This window comes from Pinus tabuliformis, chromosome 4_1 (genome assembly GCF_031772625.1).
Source record: "Pinus tabuliformis cultivar Carrire ecotype Pingquan chromosome 4_1, CPIR1, whole genome shotgun sequence".
Classification (NCBI taxonomy): domain Eukaryota; kingdom Viridiplantae; phylum Streptophyta; class Pinopsida; order Pinales; family Pinaceae; genus Pinus; species Pinus tabuliformis.
The window spans coordinates 906,447,130-906,473,883 of NC_142303.1; the positions used below are offsets into that span (position 1 = coordinate 906,447,130).

The 26,754-nt window shown below is 41.5% G+C and overlaps 1 protein-coding gene across 3 annotated transcripts in view; it reads left to right on the forward strand.

The window, feature by feature from the left end:
• LOC149179081 (protein CELLULOSE SYNTHASE INTERACTIVE 1-like) overlaps positions 1-26,754 on the forward strand; it is a 156,654-nt gene that overhangs the window by 75,835 nt on the left and 54,065 nt on the right. The gene's annotated exons all lie outside the window — the stretch shown is intronic.

Sequence of the window (26,754 nt, forward strand, 5' to 3'; positions counted from 1 at the left end):
GCAATACATATCAACAGCGAAATACATAATCGTTAAGGCTCTAAATGGCCTATAGAGTCCAAAAACAATGCTACAAGCTACTGGGCCACTGGCCTACTTTAAATCACTTATCAACATGATCACTCGTCAAACTCATCATTGGTTCACCACTACTAGAAATGGGATCATCAACAAGAGCTACATAAACATCATTTGGCTCAAACTCTTCAAACTCAGATTCCTCAACTTTATAATATGGTAGAAATTGAAAAATATTAACATGTGTAACCAATGATTTTGGTTTGAGTGAAGGGTTCAACACCTCAACCTTATAATATGGTAGAAAAAGATTAACACGCCTAACCAATTATTTTGGTTTGAGTAAAGGGTACATTTTTGTCAAGGCCATGGCAAAGGAGTTAAACAATCAATACCACTAACGTTAAGGTACATAAAGGGATTCATGCTTTTGATTGAATGCCAATCGCCAATCCCATACCCTCATACATGATAGAATTCAATGAAAATGTTGCAATCATACTAATCCTAAAATCCTAAAAACTATTAAGTCTACTGATTTGAATGGGATATGAATTCTACTTTCTCCATGTGAAGTACGATAATGTTGGAAGTTGGAACCACTCTCAAACATCTTGAAATAATTAATTGTAATTTTAAAAATTTAAGTAAAATTTGACATCTCCTTTATGTTTCCTCTAAAGGAAATGGCAACTTTTACTTTATGAATTTAACATTACCATTGATTGCCAACTTTGTGAGGATTGAGTTAGGTTTAGGGTTTAGGAGGGCGAGAGTTGGTTTTATCGTCAAGGAGGGCTGTTTTGGGAAGGAGACATCCCCCGCTTTCCTCCAAAACCACCTGAAAAGCCGCCTCTGTGGGTCTTGGACTCCCCCTCATATGTGGGATTTGACTAGCTGGTTAGGCCCTTAGGGTTGGAATCGACCGATTAGGTACTTTTACCCACCAAAAGTGGGTGACCCCTAGGAGGAACTTTTCTCGTACCCATCTCATCCAGTTGGTAGCCAACATCCCCTGAGAGCCTCCTTGTAGCTAATGTGACGTGCCATTCATACCTCCACCACCTGCTTTAGTCATATGTACCCTCGCCCATTTGTCAGGTGACATAATGACATGTTGGAAGGTGGGCTTTTGGTTGGAAGGTACTTTATTCATTTTGCATTCAGGTGCTTATGCTGTTTGTATTTTGGGCATTTGGCATGAATTATGGGGTGACTTGGAAGAAAGAAGGGTCTTGGCCATAGTCTTGTTCCCTCACCTTAAATGGGGGGTTAATTTTTTATCCTAGTCTAGTGGGATTGCCTCTAATGGCATATCACTTTAGGAAGGGGCACCACGTGGAAATCCATGATTGAGATAACATGCTCCATCCATCCCTTTCCCCATACTTATCACGTCCCTCTGCACATTACGAGCCCTTATTCCACCTTCCTTCTCCGTGTCCACTTGACCATGGGTCCACTGGGATATAGGACTCCCCCTCCCCTTCTCCACATATCTGGGTTGGGCTTGGAAGCATTGCCCCGGGACATTGATGCAACTAAAAGAAAAAGAAAAAGAAAATAATAGCTACAAGAAAGAAATAAAAGAAAAAAATTATAAAATGCAAAAGATGGCCCGAACATTAACATTAGCACATGGGCAAAAGCCAAGCATGAGTTGTACCCCTTATCATTATGGCCATCACCCAGTTCCCGCGGCCAATGTTTTCCTATCATATCATCGAAAAGGAACCCTTGCATGGCCAACCCCTAGTGGGCGATGAACTGCCCCACCATTAATGGGGTAACCACTGCTACACATCATCCAAAGCATGTTCTCATTTCCTAGAGCTTTGAGTAGTAATATAAAGAAAAATCATGAAAAATCAAAAGACAAATAAGAGGGGGTAGGAAAAGCAAAATCCAGGGTAACTTATGCATCCATAATTGCTCCCTCCTTACATCTGTATGCCCAGAATGTGGAGTTCCTCATTATTGCTAGCCCTTTGACCATGGCATTTGGCCTTGAGACCCCTTCTTCCCCTCCATTCCATCATCATTCATATGACAATTAGTGATTGAAGGGAGGACTGATGTAATGTACCCAAGCAAAACTTCAAGCAAAATTTTGTTCTTGTTTTCTGTGGAAATTTCTAAGTCTGACACATTAGAAATCCCTACTGCATTATCTGGTTTATTATCTCCTACTTGTTCATTCCATTAACAAGTTATTTATTAATATAAATATTGAAATAAACACAAATGCAGCCTTCACACATATACAGATCAATAACTGAAATAACTGAGACAATCACACAAGGGACACCGTTATTTTTGGACAATTGTCCCCGGAAAAACCCAATGCGGCAAAACTGGTGCAATAGCTATGACGGTTTTATTATTATGCAGATTTTTGAATACAACTAGGGTCCTAGAAATGGCTCACCCTTCAGAGAATTTCCTTGGCAGCAATATCTCTATCCAGAGACAAATATTTTCGCTGATCATCTATCGGATGAAAGATCCCACAGTGACTCCGTCTATTCCTTGTGCTGGACAACGAACGCTGCTCCACACACTCTCTTGAATTGCGTCACCCTCTTTGTCTTTGCGTCAGCCAATCAACTTTCAGTCTATCCCGCTGGATCACCTCTGCACTGCAGCCTCTGAAGCTCTTTGCGTCTACTGCGTCAACCTCCACGACTTCTGCATCAGCCTCTTGGCCCCTCTGCGTCCTCTGCGCTGGCCTCCTCAGCCTCTGAATCAAACCTTGTTGCCTCTACGTCAAGCCTCCAAGGCTCTGCGCTGCCTCTTCCGGTATTCTACTGCCTCTCTAATATGTATTCTTCGGCTTCCTCCCGCACTGCCCCTCGCTGCAATTGATCACTGGTTCGATTTCCTCGGCAAACCTTGCCATAGAAAATCAAACTGATTGATCTCTCTTGGTCGCTTGGTGTATCTCCAACTGACCCTCAAGCTTCTTCTTATACTTTTCCTGTTGACGATTCAATGGCCGAGATTAAGTCCCTAATCAACGGTTAAGATTAGATGTGGCTTGATCCTCGTTATTTAGAACTTTCTCAACCATATTATATTAATACACATTAATATTTTAATTTTCTTAAGTTTAGACTTAGCAACACCATTAAAAATATTAATTATTTTAATATCTTTTCATCTGGGTGGAATTTCCCCAAACGATTTCTGGGTCTTGGAGATCTCATGTGCCTTAGCCTCACCACCAATTTTCATGGCTAGAGCACATCCGATGCTACTAAAAATCAACATTTTCCACAATTTGAAACTTTTTTCTTTGATACCTTTCTACAAACAGTTAGCATGCTAGTTCTGGGAAACACCCTCAGCAAAATTAACTCAAAATTTCGTCAAACATTTCATGAGCATAGTAAGAGAAATAACATCAGTCAAGAATTGAGGAAAATCTGAACTTTATTGGGACTTGAAGTTGATATTCAATGTTTACAAATGCAAAATGGAGAGCAACACCAGGAATTTGCTTGAGCTGATAAGAATAAACATTTCAATTAATCTGCTGCCTGGAGATTACACTTCAAAAATCAGTTTGGTCCCTTGATCAATATAATTCAGCCTCAAAAAGAAGTCTGCTACAGCCCTTCGTTCTACTTCAGGAAATGATTGACATACCAAGAAACAAGTTTCAGCCGATGCAAATATTTGTCCTCAGGAATCTGCTCCAAACTTGGTGACTTCGATCCACTGCTTGAAGATGGAGACAATAGGAAACTTGCAGCCCAGGTATGGACCAATCTCCAAGGAACTCGATCTATGGATACAACTGAAATTGGCCCTCTGTTTGCAAGGAGAAAAATGTGCCAAACCCATGAGATTGCCAATCTCGTCCTCCTCTTGGAATGAGAATATACTTTAGGCGAATTTGATAATTTTGGTCAAAGGATGGCTTGATTGCTGAATATATCTTTGCGTTCAAGTGGTGATAACCAACAGAATTCAACCCTCTTTCAATTAGCAATGAATAAGCTCCAAAGGACAATGTGTCTATGAGGAATTCAACCTTGTCACTTGTGCAAGATTTCTGGAACTGATTGGGATGAATAAGCTGAGTGAATGGTCCCAAGGCAAGACCCAACTCGGGCTCTCCAAAATTGGCACAATCGCTTTGGTATAACTCGGCCTTACCTCCCTGGAATCACTTCGACCTCAACTATAGGAGTGCCACTTGGCCCACTTTGATCTGAAGTAACAATCAACTCGACCTCCCATATTTTGGCTAACTTCGACCTCTACTACAGGCTTGGAATGTTGGAATTGTAACTAGGTTCAGTCTTCATAATTGTCATTGTGTCAATATCTATATTATGTAAAAACAAAAGAAAAAAAATTATTATTATTTTATAGCATGTTCTTCATGTTTTGTTTTGGTCAAAAGAAAATGTAAAAAGGCACGTTCATCGTGAGTCGTGATCCTTGTGAAAAGAAGAGAATTTGAACTTAGTAAGTGTCATTTGTCCCTCCAAATTGCCAAGTTGGCTCTCCAGAAAGACAAGTCGGCCTGCCCAAAGGACGTGTCTCTTCACATGAACGAACAACTATATATTGGAACCTACCCTCTGTTAGGATATTCCGACACATAGGAAATAGTTAAGTTCAACTTGGTCTAGTATAGAGTTAGGTATAGAGTTAGGTAAAGTGTGTTTCTTTACCGTTGTACATTTTGTAACTTATAATCCGACGGTCACGATATGTAGTGATCCGACGGTTCATTCTCTCCTCGGTATTACCGACACTTGATCCGTGGCTTGACACCCGATTGGTCCATGAATTCTATTTAAAGCGCATGGAGGGTCATTTGTAGGGTAATCCGTGCATGAGAGAAAGTTTATGTAAATTTTCATTCTTTGATTAATAAATTTCCTGAAGTGGCCACGTTGGCTCAGGCCGTGGACTGTTTCCCTCTTTGAGGGCTTTAACCACGTCAAAAATACTGGTGTATTGATTTGAGATCTGGTTGTGAGCGGTGTCCTTTTGGTGTTCTTTCTGAGGAACTTACCCTGTAAATTCCTACATGGTATCAGAGCATGTATTTTCTCGGTCTTCAAGTCTTGCAATCCAAGGAGGGTATTTCCCTTAGAGACTTAGGACACTTACACTATTTTCTCGGTCTTCAAGTCTTGCAATCCAAGGAGGGTATTTCCCTTTCCCAGTCCAAGTATGCTTGTGATATTCTTCGTCATTTTCACATGGAAGACTGTAATCCAGCCCCTTCTCCCTTTCAGTCTGGAGTCAAACTTTCAGTCTCTTGTACTTCTCCTGAAGTTGATGCTACCTTATACCGTCAACTTGTAGGAAAACTCTTGTATTTAACCCATACTCGTCCTGACCTTTCCTTTGCTGTTGGCCTTGTTGCTCGTTTTATGCAAAACCCCCGTGAAAGTCATTGGAAAGCAGCTAAAAGAATACTTCGTTATGTTCGAGGTACAGTACAGTTTGGGATTCATTACAGTGCCAAAGCAGCTCCTCTATTAGTCGGTTTCACTGATTCTGATTGGGCTGGTGACCCTGATGATCGGAAGTCTACTGCCGGTTATGTCTTCACTCTTGGTTCAGGACCTATTACATGGGCTTGTAAGAAACAGGCTGCCATTTCTCTTTCGTCAGCAGAAGCAGAGTATCGTGGTGCCGTGGAAGCTAGTAAGGAAGCTTTGTGGCTTCGTCAGATCCTATCAGAGTTTGGCTTTGAGCAGCAACATCCAACCACACTTTGGTGTGATAATCAAAGTGCCATTCAGCTATGCAAAGATCCAGTCCAGCATCAGCGCAGCAAACACATTGAACTACACATGCACTTCATCAGAAAGCTCATTCATGACCATGTTCTTGAAGTGCAATATTGTTCAACAGATGATCAGGTTGCAGACATCTTCACAAAGGCTCTCACAGAGGCGAAGTTCACTAAACTTCGATATATGCTTGGAGTTCAGGAAGTTGTCACTAAGGGGGGATAGGCTCTAGTGCCTCCTTCCTTCTCCTATTGTGTCATATTTGTAAATCCTTCAATCCTATCCCAAGTTGTTCTTAAGGGGGGATGTTAGGATATTCCGACACATAGGAAATAGTTAAGTTCAACTTGGTCTAGTATAGAGTTAGGTAAAGTGTGTTTCTTTACCGTTGTACATTTTGTAACTTATAATCCGACGGTCACGATATGTAGTGATCGACGACGGTTCATTCTCTCCTCGGTATTACCGACACTTGATCCGTGGCTTGACACCCGATTGGTCCATGAATTCTATTTAAAGCGCATGGAGGGTCATTTGTAGGGTAATCCGTGCATGAGAGAAAGCTTATGTAAATTTTCATTCTTTGATTAATAAATTGCCTGAAGTGGCCACGTTGGCTCAGGCCGTGGACTGTTTCCCTCTTTGAGGGTTTTAACCACGTCAAAAATACTGGTGTATTGATTTGAGATCTGGTTGTGAGCGGTGTCCTTTTGGTGTTCTTTCTGAGGAACTTACCCTGTAAATTCCTACACCCTCCACCATTTGGAAACCAATTTGGTGGTCATCTGAGGAGACACAAATTCGAGCCTACTCTGAGGCTATTTCTTTGTGGAATACAAGTAAAGTTCTGAAGCTAATCATCTTTGCTCTACGAATGTCTGAGGCTTTGTGGTGTTGGACACCTAATCCGCTAGGTGTTATGGTGTGGAATGTGAAAGGCCATTGGAGTCCAAGAGACCACTTGGAATATGAAACCAAGGGTCATTAGACTTGTATAAAATTGTATATCATTGTGAATAATATGCATTCATGTTTATCTTATTTGCTGCCTATTATTTTGGTGTGTGTTTAACATGGTATCAGATCAGGTTTTGCTCAGAAACCTGTCTGATCTTCCTCTCTCAGTTTGTCAGATTTGCCACTCTGAGCAGTCCTGAAATCCTTGCCCATTTCTCTGTATGCACAGTCCAACAACCCTAGTATTTCTTCAGCTTTGTCGATTCTCTACCTCATCTCTCAGAAACATTTCCTGTTCTCTCCTCCTAGGTATAGACTGACCTAAAATTCCATTCGACAGAACTATGCAACTGCAGACCTAACGTTCACTCTGTTAGGAACGGTAGCGAAAGCTCTTGTGTGCTATATAACGTTCGGTTCGACTTTCCTCTCAGTCTATATGTAACACATCTTCTGATATTCTCCTAACATCGCATCGTTTCAAGTTGATAATTTTTCCCATCAACATCGACTTCATTTTCAACATCACCATATCTAGTGAAGTTTCTCATTCCTCAACCGGGGAGTAGAAGAGACAAGCGTTGGATGCTGTTAAAAGTATAACTTTTAAGGGAGGGCGACAGGGCTGCGTTACACTGGCTAAGGTAGAGCTTACTTTAGCAGGAGTAAAGATTCTAGTGTGGAATAAAGATTTTGTTAGAGCTCATTATTCTGCTTGTTGGGCGTAGCAAAGATAGAGGTGGCTTTCAGAAGAACACTTACCTTTTGATGTAGTTTCCGGAGAATCCACAGTAAGAACCATTTTCTGCCAACGTTTCAAATCCCAACCGGGATCCATCATCAGGACTTCTTGAATGCTTGATAGAAGAAGAGCTAATTTAAGAGATTAAATAGTAATGAGGAGAGTAATTTGAGAAGAATGTCGGCTATCCTTTTGAATAATTTTGATTTATTAATGATGAGAGTAAATTGAGATTAATGAGAACACTTACCTATTTATGACAACATTGATCAACAAGAAGCGAGGGCAAGAATGTATGGAAGGAGGCTTGCACACTAGTAAGAACGTTGCCAACCTTGCACAGTTGGAGATATCAATGTTCAACAAACTCAAATTCCGACGACAAAACAAAAAAAACTAATTTCTCTTTGGGTGACTTATTGACGTTTTGTTTTTTTCCTCATACTTTTCTTCTTGTGTGGAGAAAAGCTGTTGCAGTCATGATTATGCCTTTATTACCAATTTCCATGGAAAAATAAGTGCTTCGAGTTCAATCCACGATGATCAACGCATCAAACTACAAGGGAGTTTTCATAAATGGCATTTGAAATCACATTTTTGCTATGAATTTATTTATTTTGGGACACAAATGATGAGAAGTTAGCTCCTGAGAGTTACCTAGCTTGTATTAAATTGTTACTTGGCTAGACTGTTAAAATTGGAAACTAGGGCCAAACTCCATGTTGGTCATCTTATTTATGGCCGCTGATATTTTTCTTGGATTCCTCTCTCTGAGAGGTGTAGGATTGATCTAAAGATCATCCGATTCCAACATGTATTTATGGAGATATGAATTTATTTGTATTATTTGACAATTTGTCAAGGTCGGCTAGCAAGCAAATTACCCCAGCTCAACCTCAACGTGGCATTATAAATAGAAGAGTCTTCAAGTCATTTGAGACACACACACTTCTCTTATGATCTCTCTCCACTCGTTTGGGTTTGGTGGCTAGAGAGGTCAAGAGGGAGAAGCCCTAGACGCAGTGAAGGAAGGGTTCTAGACGCAGCAAGACAAGGTGCCCTAGACGCAGTTGAAGGGAGAGACACCTAGCTGCAGTTGAAGGAGATCTGGCCGCAGTCAAGGAGGCCTCATACGCAGACCTAATCTGCAACAAAGGAAGGCTCCTATCCGTGCAAGGGTAAGGCCGAATCCGCAACTATTAAGGAGCCCTAATACACAGTCTTAAAGTGCCCTAGCCGCAGGTCAAGAAGAGCCCTTAATCCACAGTTAAAGGAGACCTTCAAATGTAGTTAAAGGAGACCCTCAAACGCAGCTAAAGGAGACCCTAATCCGCTGTCTAGAGAGCCCAAAATCGACAGTCAAATAAAGAAGGCCTAACCGAGATCTAAAGGAGCCTTAATATGCTGTCAATGAAGGCCCTAATACGCTGCTTGAAGAAGCTCCTATACGCAGCCTAAAGAAGCCCTTATACGCAGTCATAAAGGAGCCATAATCCATTGTCAATGGAGCCCTAATTCACAGCGGAGTAAAGACACTAAGACACAACACAGGTAGCCCTAGAACGCAACAAGAAAGTGTCTTAACACAACATTAAGAGACATGGATAGACAATGTGTTTGCTGTAGGTGACTGTGTGATAAAGGAAGCTGGTATGGGCATGCCTCAACGACTGTTTGCTAAGTTTATAAGCCACAATTATACATTGAAGGAATACGTTGAAGTCTGCTCCATAGATCAACAGATGTACATAGTTAGATGCTTGGAAGTGTTGTTGCGTTGATGATGTTTTGAGGACATTTACTTCAGTGTTGCTATGTGCTAGGCCACAGGCCATAGCACCATAGCAAGGATTTCTTAGGGCTGCTCTCTTAGAACTGTTTGAATATTATGAAGGAAGTTTACGACAACTTCAGGTGTTGTTATTAGATCAGCCATTCATCACAGAATTTAGGGTTACATATTGTGCCCTAACTAGAATTGTTGGAGAAACTAGCAATTGTAGGAATGTTGCATCAAGATATGCTACAACACTCTTAATGATTGAAGACTGTCATAATGATGTACTTTCTACTGCTGTTATAAAATCTCAGATTTGTATATTTGTACTATCTCTCTCTCTACTGAACTATTGAAGAATATAAGAAGAATTGATCAAGGATTTCCCCACATTGGGGTTTGTCCCTGGCTGGCGCCACATCTTGTGTCCTCTTGTCTTGGCTTGTCTTCTACTGTTTATGTTTACGTTGTTGATTTGTGGTAGCATCGGATGTGCTCTAGTGACGAAATTTGGTGGAGAGGTTGGGCACATGAGATCTCCAATACCCAGAAAGAGTTTGGGCAGATTCCAAACAGTTTAGGAGATATTAAAATAATTAATATTTTTAATGGAGCCCCTAAGTCTAAACTTACGGAAATTAAAATATTAATGTGGATTTATATAAAACTGTGTTAGAATGGTCCAAAAGACATGGATCAAGCCAGATCTAATCTTAGCCGTCGATTAGGGACTTAATCTTGGCCATTGATATGTCAATGAGAAAAGTATAAGAGGAGGCTTGAGGGTCACTTGGAGTGTACACCAGATGATCAGTCATTCTATTCTCTAGAGCGGGGTTTGCTAAGAGAGATAGAATCAGTGATCGGAGTTGCCGCTGAGGGCTAGCGAGTACAGAGAGACAGAGAGGCAGAGATAGTGCTGGGATCAGGGCAGGAGCTAGAGGGAGTGACGCAGAAGCAGCTAGGGCTCACGCAGAGCCATGCAAAGGCAGCCAGGAGCTGCGCAATGCTTTAGAGAGGCTAGCGTTGCTGACGTAGAGGGCCAGAAGGTTGACGTAGGGCCTCCTGAGGCTGACGCAGACCCATTCAGGGTGACGCAGGGCCAGTGCATGGCAGAGAAAGGCTGACGCAGTCCAGAAAGGCAGACGCTAGGGTTTCTGGGGCAGATTGGAGCTGAGGAGCTGCGAGAGGGTTTATCCGAGGTTTCAGCTGGGGCATTTGTCTCAAACTGAGAGGTACTACTGCCAAGGGCATTCTTTGTTGGGTAAGCCAGATTTGGCACTCAGATTGTACTCTGAAATTGCTTAATAAGAAAACCCTCAGATAGTTGCACCAGTTTTCCCGCATTGGGTTTTTCCGGGAACATTGGTCCAAAAAATAATGGTGTCATTTTGTGTGCTTGTTTCTGTTTCTTTCAGTTGATGATCTATAATATGTTGAGCATGCACTAGTGTTTATTTTCAGTATTTACATTGTAAATAAATTGTTAGGTAACGAAACAAGTAGGTAGGAATAAATCGGTAAAGTGCATGGAGGGTTTCTAACTGGTAGACTTAGAAACTTCAACATGGTATCAGAGCATGGTTGCAAATCACAGGAGAACTGAGGACATCAACCAAGCGGAGTAATAATAGCAGAAAATAGCTGTTCCGAGTGACAGAAGCTGTTCCTAGCAGAGCAGCAACAAGGGAAGGGTGATGCAGTGCCTGCGTCATCAAGGGTGAGCCAGGAAGAGGCAACACAGAGGCCAAGGGAGGCAAAGGGAGGCTCACGTAGAGCCACGCAGAGGGCTAGAGGGCTGTGATGCAGTTGGCTGAGGAGGCTGAGTTGCTGGTGCCGGGATTGCGTAGAGCCTAGGAGCTCTCACCTTCAGGTTGCTGGGGTTTAGGAGGCTGTGGGAAAGTTGCAGAGTGGAGCTGGTGGGGTATTGTAGTCAGAACAGTACTTGACAGGGCAAGGCCAAGGAGGAGGGAGTTGCTACCGAGGGTTTCTAGCCGAGAAATCCGGATCAGTGGTGCGGTTGCATAGACGATCAGAGTAGGGGGCATCTCGACATCGGCAGAAGGATTTCCAGGAGGGAAATCGAGACTTAGAGGAAGTCACATCAAGAACTTCTAGGAGGGAAGTAGAAAAGCGGCATGGCACTACACGGAGTAAGAGACCAGGACAGACTGGATGGAGCCTCAAACTTCGCAGTCTGGAAGGCCAGAATCTTATTCGTACTTGACAGAAATCGTGTCAAGCACTTCGCCTTAAGGACGATAGCTATCCCAATCGACCGAGCTGAGAACGACAAGTATGAGGAGGCAATGGCGAGGGCCAAGAGCATCATCCTTGACAGGGTCAAGAACCATGTAGTACCACACATTGCTGCGAAGGAAACGACAAATGAGATGTGGGAGGCCCTAAAGAAATTGTACCAGTATACTTCTGTGCAGAGAAGGATGTTACTAGAAAATCAGATGAGGTCATATCAGATGAAGAAGGGAGAACCCATTGACACCTTCCTCGAAGGACTAAATGAGATCCGAGATCAGTTGACTTCCATAGGAGCCACGCTGGATTAGGAATTGATGGTGAGGAAAACCCTGAATGTAATCTTAGAAGACTGGGAGGTATTTGTCCAGAGTATACTGGGCAGAGGGACACTTCCACCTTGGGATGCGATGTGGGCGGCTCTTCGCCAAGAAGAGATGAGAGAGCAGACAAAGGCGGGAAGTAGCAGTAAGGGGATCAGAGTCAAAAACGAGGAGGAGGAAGATGTTGCCCTAGCATCTGAGGGAAAGCAAGAAAAGCGGAAGAAGAAGGATCTCTCCAAGATCAAGTGCTTCCACTGTGGGGAGCTGGGTCATTATGCGACCTAGTGTCCAAGCAAGAAGAGTAAGGGAGAGCCTTTCGAGACTAAGGCAGTGCCAACAAGGGCAGAGAAGGAAGTAGAGACAGACGATGACTATGCCATGAGTGCACACACACCACTTGAGCGGAAGTGGGGAGACATCGAGTTGTAGTCAGGCGGACTACAGGCGATGAGGGGCAGGATCCTCGAGGTACCCAGCCTCTTGGATTAGACCTTGCTACGGGAGCCCCGAAGTGGAGTAGCAAGACTCGCTGATGTGGGTAGAGATGGATGCGGATGGAGCAATAGAGAGAGCCATAGTGCAGGAGTCCCGAGACAGCGCGAGGCTAGCAAGCTGCAGTAGTGTGAGAGGCACGAGAGTATTGCACCAGTGCAAGATGGCATAGAGAGGGGTGCAACAGTGCGAGATGTAGGGAGTTGTTGCAACAACACAGAGGTTAGAGAGGGAGCACTTGTTAGTAGCAGAGGGAGCTTCAGCATCAGGAGGGTCTCTAGCCCAATAGAGAGGTCAGAGTTGGGAGATTAGTTACTTACTTCTCAGTAACTGAGTTGCAGTGCAGCAGTGGGTAGCACGATGCAGCATGATGAGAAGAGATGCAGTGCAGATGCAGTAGTGGCAGTGGCAGAGCCATGGGTAGCAGAACAGATGCAGCATGATGAGAAGAGATGCAGTGCAAATGCAGTAGTGGCAGTGGCAGTGGCAGAGCCATGGGTAGCAACACAGATGTAGAGGGAGCTGTCACACAGATGCAGCAGTGGTAGTGGTAGAACCATGGGCAACAGTACAGGATACAACAATGCAGAGGATGGTGGGTAGCAGGCCTAGCATCAGCACAGGAACCGATGCCAGATGATCAGGGTGATATTCAGAGAGGAGTATTGCTAGAGCACATTCCTCGCTAAGAGGGAGTGTTGATTTGTGGTAGCATCGGATGTGCTCTAGCCACGAAATTTGGTGGTGAAGTTGGGGCACATGAGATCTCCAATACCCAGAAAGGGTTTGGGCAGATTCTAAACAGTTTAGGAGATATTAAAATAATTAATATTTTTAATGGAGTCCCTAAGTCTAAACTTAGTGAAATTAAAATATTAATGTGGATTAATATAAAATTGTATTAGAATGGTCCAAAAGACATGGATCAAGCCAGATATAATCTTAGCCGTCGATTAGGGACTTAATATCGGCTGTTGATATGTCAACAAGAAAAGTATAAGAGGAGGCTTGAGGGTCACTTGGTGAGTACACCAGAGGATCAATCATTCTATTCTCTAGAGCGGGGTTTTCTAAGAGAGATAGAATCAGTGATCAGAGTTGTAGCTGAGGGGCAGTGAGTACAGAGAGAGAGAGGCAGAGATAGTGCCGGGAGATCAGCGCAGGAGCTAGAGAGAGTGACGCAGTAGCAGCCAGGGCTCACGCAGGGCCATGCAGAGGCAACTAGGAGCTGCGCAGTGCTTTAGAGAGGCCAGCGTTGCTGACGCAGAGGGCCAGAAGGCTGACACATACCCATTCAGGGTGACGCAGGGCCAGCACTAGGCAGAGTAAGGCTGACGCAGTCCAAAAAGGCAGACGCTAGGGTTTTTGGGGTAGATTGGAGTTGAGGAGCTGCCGGAGGGTTTATCCGGGGTTTCAGCCAGGACATTTGTCTCAGATTGAGAGGTACTATTGCCAAGGGCATTCTCTATTGGGTAAGACGGATTTGGCACCTAGATTGTACTCTGAAATTGCTTAATAAGAGAACCTTTAGATAGCTGCACCGGTTTTCCCGCATTGGGTTTTTCCGGGGACATTGGTCCAAAAAATAACGGTGTCATTTTGTGTGCTTGTTTTTGTTTCTTTCAGTTGATGATTTGTAATATGTTGAGCATGCACTAGTGTTTATTTTCAGTATTTACACTGTAAATAACTTGTTAAGTAATGAAACAAGTAGGTAGGAATAAATCAGTAAAGTGCATGGAGGGTTTCTAATTGGTAGACTTAGAAACTTCAACATATGTTCTATATGCACTTTACTATCATGTTGATGTGATTGCTAATCCAAATATTGACATTGGGCTAATATGAAAAATTGAAGTAAATTGCTCTAAGCATAGAACATACCTAAATTTAACATAGACTTAAACATATAATATAACAATTTCGAAGTCGAAGTTTGAAGGCTTTGAGAGCCTCCACACTCCTTGAATGTGGAATCTGAAGGATCCTTTATTTCAGATCCTTTACCATACGGATCTAGAACCCGAAGCAACCTACGTGACCATCTATAGGCCTTGAGAGCGAACGAAAGGCCACTCCGATCTTCCCTGCACACTTACAGGGGTGCATTGACTCGTACCACTTTGTGGCTGCAAAACCTCCATTCAAAACAAAGTGCTTTGTACTACACCAATTTGCTTGTCCACCGTTGTAGGTTCTCCTTACTTTGGCAGAGCTAGTATCACTAACTTCATTCCATTGTGTAAAAGAAAAAAATAAAGATGCTGGAGTGCTGCTTGTGGTTGGTGGGATTGTGCGACGGAGAGGAAAATAACAACGCGGTGGAGAAATCTTTAAGGTACATTGAAGACTTTAGAGGCTCGTTAGTCATATAAATTTTCCACTGATATGGAGTTATAAAGTGCAGTATTATGGAACAAGACATGTGTTGCAAGAGCTTTATGATGTAATTTTTGCGTAAGTAATCCTTTTATCTGGTTTATCATCTATGAAAGTTGATTGATGCACATTAGAGCCAGGTGTGCCTTAAACAAGCAAGGCTTTGAAAACGTGCCATGCGTTTGATAACTATGGATTCATTTATTGTTTCCCCGAGATTTATTAGGATATCTTAAATCCTTTATGGTATCATCAATGCGCTCATTTGTGATTTGGAGAACAAGAGATATAAAGTCTTGGACATCACCCATTTGACATAGTGGTGCACCTTTCATTTACTTGAACTAGATAAAATGGCAAGACTTGATGATGCATTAGAGTTGTTAAATACCTTAATTCATTCCACTCTATGGTAAAAATTAGCAAGGAAACTCTTTCTGGCATTCAAATTTATTTGAAAAATGCACAAGAAAAGATTGAGTTTTTGTAACTTGAATCATAGTTACAGCAAGATGAATTACAACATAAAAGACATCATTCTGAACTTGTTTTTGTTCAAAAAATCCTCCATTTGAGGTTGAAACAAACACCTATCAGAAACTAACAAGTGATCAAGTTATTAAAGTTGAGGATAATTACCATCAAGTGCCGATTTTAAGAGCAAATTTGCATGCAGATGCAGAAGCTCAGTTTTCACTTCCCAAGCCCATCATCAGACCTTGGGAAGAGCTTTTTAACACCAATAATAGAACCAGTCTTGGATATGACAAGGAGTCTCATTTCACACTCCAAACTACTCAAAGCCCATCAAATTTCAAAGTGTTAGATTCCTACAAGACGATTCATCTTCAAAGATTGTTACATGCCAACATTGTGACAGAGTTGGCCATGTGAAAGATCATTGTTTGATCTTCATCCTTGTAGGCATTGTGGTCAGCACACTCATCATTCAAACAAATGCCTCAGAAACAAGCCTCCTGCAAGAACAAGGATTCACCTTGGATGGATCACTTCTTGCTGGGCTTCAACAACCAAGAAGATATTTCACTCATATCACATAATTTTTTCTAGAGTATTGAAAAGCCTTGCAGTTGAGTTCTCTTCATCTTCTCACCTTGTATTTGACAGGGGGGGAATTGATGGTCCTCTACAAACTTCAAAGAGAAATCAAGCGAGCCTGAGCCACAACTTGAACTTGTTGCCTGAGCCTACAACCAAAGACAACCATACCCAGATTTAGAGTTGTAGCCAGAGACGGAGAAGCCCCTAGGCATGCATTTGGTTGGTGGCCTTCCTTAAATCAGCGCAGGTTGAGACCTTCCTTTTTAGGTTGAGGTTCTCCCTTTCTTTCACAGGTTGAAGAGCTCCCTTTTCCATGTTGATGGTCTCCCTCTTCAAAGAATTAGGGACACTTCCTCTAGTAGAAGAATTCAACTTCTTGCGAGATTTGGAAGAGTTTCGGGAATCAAATAAAGCGTTCGAGGTCGAGATGCAAAGGTCTCCCTTTTCACAAAAAAATTGGGATCACTTCCTCTAGTAGAAGACTTCAACTTCTAGCTAGATTTGGAAAAGTTCCAGGAACTGCGCTAAGCATTCTAGTGTTGGTGGTCATCCTTAATCCACCGCTGGTTGAGACCTTGAGTTCTCCCACCTTGTATCTTCATTTGAGAGAGCACATTCAACCATTGGCTTTCACTTTTGTATTACAACTCTCTTCTTGGACTCGTATATACCCCTTTGGATTAAGGGGGGAACGTTGGACACCTAATCCACTAAGGGTTGTGGTGTGGAATGCGAAAGGTCATTGGAGTCCAAGAGACCACTTGGAATATGAAACCAAGGGTCTCTAGACTTGTATAAAATTGTATATCATTGTGAATAATACGCATTCACGTTTATCTTATTTGCTGCCTATTGTTTTGGTGTGTGTTTAACATGTGGCTAATGCAATTCTGGGGAACAAATTCTCTGTGATCTGCGAATCTTTGAGGTACTGTTCATATGATCAATACGGAGGTCCTGTGGCATTATCTCTGTGACTAATAGACTAGAATAAAGGACGAAATTCAAGGTCCTGTTGGTGACAAACATTTGGTATCTTATGGACAGTTTTGTGGACAATCTTGTGGGCTCTCCAGAGGACAAACACGTGGCATCTACTTGACATATCTGTGGCTGACTTCATATGAACTATTGTCTTGATGGAGGGCTAACTTGGTAGTTGGATCTTCTGGACAGTTAAATGTGACTTGGATTTGTCTTTTTGATGAAGAATCTGTAAAGAAAGGATTGATGGGTTTTGCCTTGGCCTTTGGCCTAACCTCTAGTGTCTATTGTCTTTTTGTGCAATGTGATCTCCATAATTAAATGTATAATTGCTTGATGACATAATTGAAGTAATAAAATGCTAAATAAAACAAATACAAATAGTCACAAGTAATTATCATGTTCAGAAATTCTATCTTGTATTTGAATTTCAAAATGATATCAAAGCTAACGTGAAGGAAGAAAGCTTGAAGATCACAACTTGTTTGCATAAGACACCCGTGTAGCAACTCTCTCTCTCTCAAGAAAGTACTCATCTATTCTATATACTTCTAGTCAAATGACATCTATCTTTCTATGTATAGCCGTATTTCTGTTCAAGTGAAGGATAGAAGGAACATAAGGATGAAAATAAGTAGAAGATTACTTGCTTGGGATCTATGATTTGGTACAAAAGTTTGAGGCATAAAATCAACATTATAATTTGAACTCTGTGATAGCCCTCTTTGTGTTTAAAGGACAAAATTATTGAGGTAATTTTCGCATTCTATGTTATTAGTCTTCTCTATATTTGAGGGCTGAAATCCCTGAGGCCAACTTTTGTGCATAGGGAAGAAATCTTCGGGGCTAATTTTTGTGTATAGGGCCGAGATCCCTAAGGTACTTCTATGTGTGAAAGGAACAAATCATATGTAATTTATCTTTGTGCTATTGAGCCACATTCTTGTGCAATAAGAGAAATCAATTCTCTATGCTATCTCTAAGATTACAATCAGGTTGAAAAAGGTCAACTTGGCACTTGTCGATGTTAGAAAATCAATAATGGCAGCTATTAATCTTATTTTCTTTAACCTTGATACTTGCTTGCGGATCTTAATTATCTTCTTTGATTTCTTTAGTTAGATATTATCATTGAAAAATATCAAGAACAGTAAATATAACAATAGAGGACACAAATATAGCCTCTCAGCCAGGGCAAAACCCCTGCAAGGGGAAAATGTGAAAATTCTTCTCTTCTTAGAATTTGCTTCAAATGAGATACAAAGACCCAATCCTAGACCAAGTTCTTCTCCTAGTACCAAGTTGGCCCTTTCTCAAGTTCTTCCTTTGATTTGCACCAAACTGCTACACCCTACAATTTCGACCTGCCAGTGACAACACTACGACTCGACCTGCTTTGACCCAACAACTTTGTCCTTGTAGTTACTTGGAAACCCTAATACGACCTCCTTCTAAGACCTACTTAGAGAAAGACAACTCTCCCAAGGTCAATGAGGTCTAGACAAGGGTTTTCCCTCTTCCAGCTACAGATTCTGCACTTTGTCCTCCTGCAACTCATACCTGCAATTTTGGCTTGTTTTTGCAACCCATAAACCATAGAATTTTGCACGTGTGAGAGAGATAGAGCCCAAAAACAAGAGATTTCTTCTTCCCAGCTTCTATTAGACCTTCACTCTCCTTTTTCTGCCTCTCCCAGCTATAGATCAAACTCTTTTGTGTAGATCGAACATGTTGTTGAAAAATGTAACTAGGTTCGGTCTTCATAAAATGTATTTTTTAAAAGAATTTTTATTATTGTTACAATGACTTATTAAAGCGTGGGTTTCATTCTTGGGTCATCATTTTATTAGTCAAAGTCCCCATTGAGGACTCCTAGGATTAATAAAGAGTCAATAGAGTCATTGTATATTTTATGAGACCCTTCTTGGCTTTCAAACGATGTAAAAAGAATTATTTTTGAGTCAAAAATAAATTATGTAACCTCCACACCAAGTTGGCCTCAAGGAAGGCAATTCTACCTCATTGGAAGGCTATATACACAAGGCAATTTGATTTCATTTGAGCATCTCACTCTCTCAAGCATAGTTTGATCTTTGGAAGCTGGGAAGAAGTGCAAAGTTGAAGGAAGGGTCCAAAGAAGTGCGCGTTTGGTCTAGGTGAAGGAGAAGAAGAAAATTGAAATTTTGGTGCCTCTCTCTCGCCCATGTGGGCTGGTTTAGGTGATCGAAGTCTTCTAGTCTAGGTCGAAATTGCTGCTGATGCAGAACGTTTCCAAGTCGAAGTTCTAGGGTCGAAGTGCTGCTGCCGCTAGATTGAAAGTTGGATCGAAGAAGGAGAGGCTGGCTTGGTGTGGAGGAGGTCTTTGTCTAGTTAGAAGAGTCTCAAGGAAAACCATTGAAGGAAGAGATTTTTGACTGGGTTTTCCCCTAGATAAGGGTTTTGCCCGGGCAGAGTGCCTACATCTCTTGTCTTGTGCTTTTGTGATCATCATGCACACATAATTTGGTAATTGTTTGCTGAAAGATAATATAAAAAATAAGTAAAAGAAGCCAACATAATTCACAAGTAATTATCAAAAAAGAGAAATCTAACCCTAATCCTACTACCATTGATTTCTCAACATGGTATCAAATCTAAGGTCGAAGAAGATTGAAGATCACCTTGTTGGCTTAAAGGAAATTATCTCTCCCTCTATGATAAGAATGGGATTCACTTCTACAGGAAGATGGATCAAGAAGATTGTCTATTACTTATTCAACAAGGTCATAAGTCAAGGATTCTTAGGTGCACTTACAGGATCCCTCAATGATGATAATGCATGGATAATTGACAGTGGAGCATCAAGGCATATGACAGGGGAAAGTAAGAAACTACAAAATCTATCAAAGGAACCATCCTCTCATGCAGTGGAATTGGGAGACAACAAAAGCTATGCTGTTAGAGGCCTAGGATCTACATCTTTGAAGCTAGAGAATGGAGCAAAACTACATCTCAACAACATACTATATGTTCCAGGTTTGAAAAAGAATTTGCTTTCAATTTCTTGCTTAGAAGATAAAGGGGATAGAGTTTCTTTTGTTGATGGAAAGGTCTTGGTCTGGGGAAAATATTCTAGTATTGATAAAGCTAGGGTCATTGGAGTTTGTGAAGGAAGTTTGTATAGAGTCATTACACCACCTCCACAAGCCCTAGTTCATATGGAAATATCTCCTATTGAGCTATGGCATAGAAGATATGGTCATCTTCACTACAAAGTCATTCCTACTCTTAAACATCTAGTTCATGGCATCCCCGATATCAAAGAAGATCGTGAAGGAGTTTGCAAGGGATGCTCTTTGGGAAAACATACAAGAAAACCATTTTCAAATAATGAAACATGGTTTAAAGAAATATTAGACCTCATACATTCCGATGTGTGTGGGCCCATGTCTGACAAATCACTTGGAGGTCATCTTTACTATGTAACATTTATTGATGATCACTCTAGAAAGACATGGCTCTATCTTCTCAAGAAAAAGGATGAAGTATTTGAGAAATTCAAGGAGTTTAGATGTGAAGTGGAAACCCTAATCGAAAGAAAGATAAAAACTTTGAGATCTGACAATGGTGGGGAATACACTTCTAAAGAATTAATTGCATATTGTAAAGAAGCAGGAATTAAGAGGGAGCTTATTGTTCCCTACTATCTCGAACAAAATGGAGTGGCTGAAAGAAAGAATAGGACAATTGAAGAAGGTGTACGAACAATGCTACTTGATCAAGATTTGCCAAAGTTTCTATGGGGAGAAGCAACAATGACAACCATATATATTCAAAATAGAAGTCCTCATAGAATTCTCGATAATATGACACCCGAGGAAGCATTTACAGGAAAGAAGCTGAGTGTGGACCATCTCCAAATCTTTGGAGTCCTGCATATATCCATGTTCTAAAGGACAAGCAAAAGAAGTTGGATTCTACATGCATTAAAGGGATCTTCGTTGGCTATAGTCTCTCCTGAAAGGCATATAGAATCTACATCAAGGAAGGGAGACACATTGAAGTAAGTAGGGATGTCATATTTGATGACAATCAAGCCTACTAAAAGTGGAAGGATATTCCTATTGATTCCGATGATGAAAATCTACCCATATTTGAAGAAGAAGAAGAAGTACACCCTGACAACCCTTCTATAATTCAAGAGGAAGAAGGACCAAGTGAGCCTATTCAAGCTGTGGTCATACCGAGCACAAGGAAGAGGCCAAATTGGTTAAAAGCCACTCTTGAAGATGCTGAAGGGCTTGGAGCTGCGAAAGGAACCTCCAGGGAAAGCAAAAGGCCGAAGAGATATTCTGGATATTCGACACATATGACAAGACTAATTGAAGCAGAACCATCTACATTTGATGAAGCCGCTCATCAAGAAGTATGGAAGAAAACTATGCAAGAAGAATATCAATCCATCATGAAGCATGGGGTTTGGGAAATTGTTCCTAGACCTAGTGATGAATCGGTTATCACCTCGAAATGGATCTAGAAGATCAAACACAAACACACTATTAATGGAAGCATACACAAATACAAGGCCAGATTTGTTGCAAGGGGTTTTGTTAAAATTCGCAACTAGGGCCAAACTCCACATGGGTCATCTTATTTATGACAAATGATATTTTCTTTTGGATTCCTCTCTTCGAGAGGTGTAGGAATGATCCAAAAATCATCTGATTCCGACATGTACAAATGAAGATATGAATTTATTTATATTATGGACAAATTTTCAAGGTCAGCCAGCAAGCAAAACAGGCATTCAAACCCCCAACTCATCCTCAACGTTGCATATAAAAGGAGACCTCAAGTCATTTTATTATCATCTCATGTTCACACATCTCTCTCTCCTCATCTGATTGGGTATGCATATCTGGGCAACTGTCTCTCACACTTGTGAAGGAAGGACAGATTTTGTTTCACTGCGTTGACCAATGTTGATCGAGCTGCAAGATTGTTGTTTCATTGCGTTGACATGTTTTGACTGTGGTTTGGGTGAGGTGTCTCTGTCCTAGCTGGCCGTAGATTTGGGCACTGAAATTGAGGCAATTTGACCTCTCATTTGACTAGCGTTGACTGCCCTAGGGCTGGCCGCAGTTTGACTTTTGTTTACCGGTTTTTGACTGGACTATTTCGGACTATTTTGCGCTGATTGGGCTTGCTATTGGAGGTCGAAGTTGACTGGGTTTGACCGAGCTGATTAGAGGAAGAATTCAGCCTCGTTTGACCAGTGTTGACTTTTCTGGTTAGGGCTTTTTTCTGCTGCTGTCATAAATGATCAGATTTGTAAATTGTACTATCTCTCTCTGCTTAACTATCGAAGAATATAAGAAGAATTGTTCAAGGGTTTCCCCACATTGGGGTTTGTCTCTGGCTAGTGCCACATCGTGTGTCCTCTTGTCTTGGCTTGTCTTCTACTATTTATGTTTATTTTCTATCTGCATTTTACTATCATGTTGATGTGATTGCTAAACTGGATATTGATATTGGGCTAATAAAGAAATTGAAGTAAATTGCTCTTAAGCATAGAACATACCATTGTTACCTAAAATTAACATGGTATCAGAGGTGAGGTGAAGACAAAGCCCAAGCAAGAGTGAAAGAGCAATCACCAAAGACAGTTGGACAAGGACAAAAGGCTCAATGGGTTCCTCATCCCACTTCCTGGCTGAAGACAAGCTCTATGAAAAATCTGACTATCATGGATGGAAGATGTCTCTTGATTTACCTTGGAAGAACAAGAAGTGTCAGATTATGTGAAGGGTAAAATCCCTGAGCCTCCTTCAAATGCACCAACTGCTGCGAAGACCAAGTACAATAGGGCTGAAGTCAAAGCGAAGAAGATTATCAAAGATTCCATTGACAAGCGTTTGGTGGCCTACATCTCTGATTTGAACACCTCCAAGGAGATCTACGACAGGTTGGTCAACATGTTCAAGGTTAGTGATGCTAATCAAATTTTATTTCTCAAAAATAAGTTGAAGGATATTAAGAAGGGCAAGGACGAGGATATTCAATCCTACTTCTTAAGGATCACTGAGATCAAGAATGATCTACTTTCGATTGGAGAGGTCATTCCTGACAAGGAACTTACTATCACTACCCTTGGAGGACTCCCACCCGAATGGTATATATTTAGAACCACTATTCTCAATAATGATCGAATTCCAGGGTTTGAAGAATTGATGTCGAGATGCATTCAAGAAGAAACAAGAATGGTGGAGCAAGAAATGCCTTCTAATAGAAGCAACCCCACTGCTTTCTCCGCTCATGCCAAAAGGAGAAATAATGCAAGGTCTAAAGGTCATTTCAATGGAAAGCCTAGATCTAAGGGAGGAAGGAAGGGCATGTGGTTTGTTTGCAATAAGTTTGGCCACTATGCAAGGGAGTGTCCAAAGAGAAGGGACACATAACATGATGATGATCACAATCATTCTCGGGGCAACTTCAACCACAACAATCAACGGAATGGTAGGTAGTATGGCAAAGGAAAAAGGAATGCGGGACATCAAGGAAATGGTCAACCCTCCAAGAAAGCAAGGAACTCCAGGTATGAAGAATCAAATGTTGTTAACAATAAACAAAAGGAGTACTATCTTATATCGGCCCTCTCCACTACCTCTCCACCAGACACTTTGGGGAATTGGCTAATTGATAGTGGTGCCTCAAGGCACTTCACTGGATACAAGGAAGCTCTCTCTAATTTGATAGAGAAGGAGACAAACTTGGAGATTATTCTTGGAGACGATGCCACCTATCCCATGAAGGGAGTAGGGAATGTTACCCTTCAATTGAATCAAGGTAACACGATTCATTTACAAGAAGTTCTATATGTACTTGATCTCAAGAAGAACCTGGTGTCCATTTCGGCAATGGAAGACAAAGGATACAAGGTGGCATTCATTGATGGAAAGGTACGTGTTTGGAAAAGGAATTTTAAAGATGCTTTTACTCTTGGGTTCAGGGTTGACACTTTGTATCAAGTTGGAGGAAGTCCATTGGGAGCCATGTCTTGCGACACATCTCTACAATTTGAACTATGGCACCGAAGGTTTGCCCATCTTCATTATAAGACCATACCCGATGTGAGACAGATGGTGACAAGTATGCCCGAGTTCAAAGTAGAGCATGAAGGTGTATGTTCGAGATGTGCCAAAGGAAAACTTACAAGGCGACCATTCCCCTCAAGTAATAGCAAGAGCACATATATATTGTAATTGGTCCACTCCGACATATCTGGTATGATGCCTGTAAACTCTTTGGGAGGATACTTAAATTGTTAAATTGGCAACTAGGGCAAAACTCCATGTGGGTCAGCTTATTTATGGCAGCTGATAATTTTATTGGATCCCTCTCGTCGAGAGGTGTAGGATTGATCCAAAGATCATCCGATTCCGATAAGTATTTATGGAGATATGAATTTATTTTGTTTATGTAATTATTATCAAGCCGACCAGCTCTTATGTAGGCTCTAGAAGCCCAAACGTCGTGTCTATTCATCATCTACACGTTAGTATAAATAGAAGAGGATTTGAAGTCATTTGGCAACTCACTCTCTCGTGATCTCTCTTCATCCTGTTTTGGGTTTTGATGGAGAAGAGATCTAAAAGGAGTGCCCTAATATCTACGTTGCCCTAACGAAGATGAAATGCTGGACATCTAGACGCAGTCACAGAGGATCCTTATACGATGTATAAAGGTGATCGTAATAAGCCCTAGCTGCAGTGATAAAAGGAGGCACAACCGCAGTTGAAATGGAGCCATCCTATACGCAGTCCTGTTTTCGCAAAGGATAAAACGCAAAGGTTATACGCACTCTTGTTCACGGAAAGGATACACGCAGTCCTGATTCACGTAAAGGATAAATGCAGTTCTGATTCACGCAAAGGATATACATGCAATCATGTTCACTCAAAGGGTTTCCCCACACATTGTGGGGTTTGTCCCTGGCTCGTGCCATATCTTGTGTCCTCTTGTCTTGGCTTGTCTTCTGCGTTTTATATTTATGTTCTATCTGCAGTTTATCATAATGCTGATGTGATTTCTAACTGTGAAAATTTAATAAATTGCTCTAGCATAGAACATACCTAATCTTAACATAAATTATCTCACCTTTACGGATGATTATTCTTACAAGACTTGGATCTACTTCTTGAAGAAGAAGGATGAAGTGTTCACTTGGTTCCGACATTTCAAAGCCTTGATCGAAAACCAATCCAAGAAGAAAATCAAGATATTGAGGATTGATAATGGGACCGAGTACGAATCCAATGAATTCCAAGATTATTGCAGAGAAGCTGGCATTAAGAGGGAGACTACAACGCCATACACTCCTGAGCAGAATGGTGTGGTTGAAAGGAAGAATCGCTCTATTGTAGAAGCAGTTCGTGCCATGCTTCATGATCAAGGCCTTCCGAAGTTCCTATGGGCTGAAGCTACAAATATCGCCATGTATGTTCAAAACCGATGCCCTCATCAAGCATTGGACTCCAAGACTCCTGAAGAAATGTTCACTGGTAAGAAACTTGATGTCTCTCATGTTAGAATTTTTGGAAGTCCTGTATATTTTCATGTGCCGAAAGAGGAAAGAAGCAAATTGGGTGCATCGGGGAAGAAAGGAATCTTTGTGGGCTATAGTGAAAATTCTAAGGGTTATAGAATTTATGTGGCTGGTCAAATCGCCATGTATTTTCAAAACCGATGCCCTCATCAAGCATTGGACTCCAAGACTCCTGAAGAAATGTTCACTGGTAAGAAACTTGATGTCTCTCATGTTAGAATTTTTGGAAGTCCTGTATATTTTCATGTGCCGAAAGAGAAAAGAAGCAAATTGGGTGCATCGGGGAAGAAAGGAATCTTTGTGGGCTATAGTGAAAATTCTAAGGGTTATAGAATTTATGTGGCTGGTCAAAGGGATGTTGAGATAAGTCATGATGTAACCTCTGACAAAGATATGGCTCTCAGCAAGATCAACAATCTTCCTATCCCAAGGAAGGACAAAGAAGTTGACACTGGAAAACAGGGTGCAAAGGAAGATGAAATGATGCCGAATGTTGATGAACCTATGGATCCTATTGATCCTCCTCCTCCAAGAGGAGACCGTCATGGCTTAGGGAGACTCTCGAAGATGCCGAGAGACATATTGCACCAAGGGGGACTTTTCGTGAAAGCAAGAAGCCGAACATGTATCAAGGATACTTGACCGTCATGAGCACTATCATTCAAAATGAGCCTTCATCATTCGAAGAAGCCATGAAGCAACAAGTATGGAAGGATGCTATGAATGAAGAATACGAGTCAATTATGAAGAATGATGTCTGGGATGTGGTTCCTAGACCCCAAGACAAATCGGTTGTCACCTCTAAGTGGCTCTACAAAATCAAGCATGGAGTTGATGGAAGTGCAGAAAAGTTCAAGGCTCGCTTTGTTGCTCGAGGCTTCTCTCAAAAGGAAGGTGTAGATTACGATGAGATATTTTCACCTGTTGCCTGATACACCACCATCCGCTCGATCATAGCCCTTGTTGCCTCGCAAGGATGGAACCTACATCAGATGGATGTCAAGACTGATTTCTTGCATGGTTCGATCAAAGAGGAAGTCTATGTGGAACAACTCGAGGAGTTTGAGTTTCATGACCGAGAATCTCATGTATGTAGGTTGAAGAAATCTCTCTATGGCTTGAAGCAAGCACCTCGGGGTTGGTATGAGAGGATTGATAACTATCTGATGAAGCTGAGATTCACTAGAAGTGAAGCCGATCCGAACCTTTACTTTAAGGTTGAAGATGATAAACCTCTCATACTGGTACTTTATGTGGACGACCTCTTTCTGACAGGTGCAAACCCTCTCATTCACAAATGTAAGAGGGAGTTGGCTTCTGAATTTGAAATGAAGGACCTAGGATTGATGCACTACTTCCTAGGGTTGGAGGTCTGGCAAAAGCCAAGAGAAATTTTCCTATCTCAAGGAAAATATGTT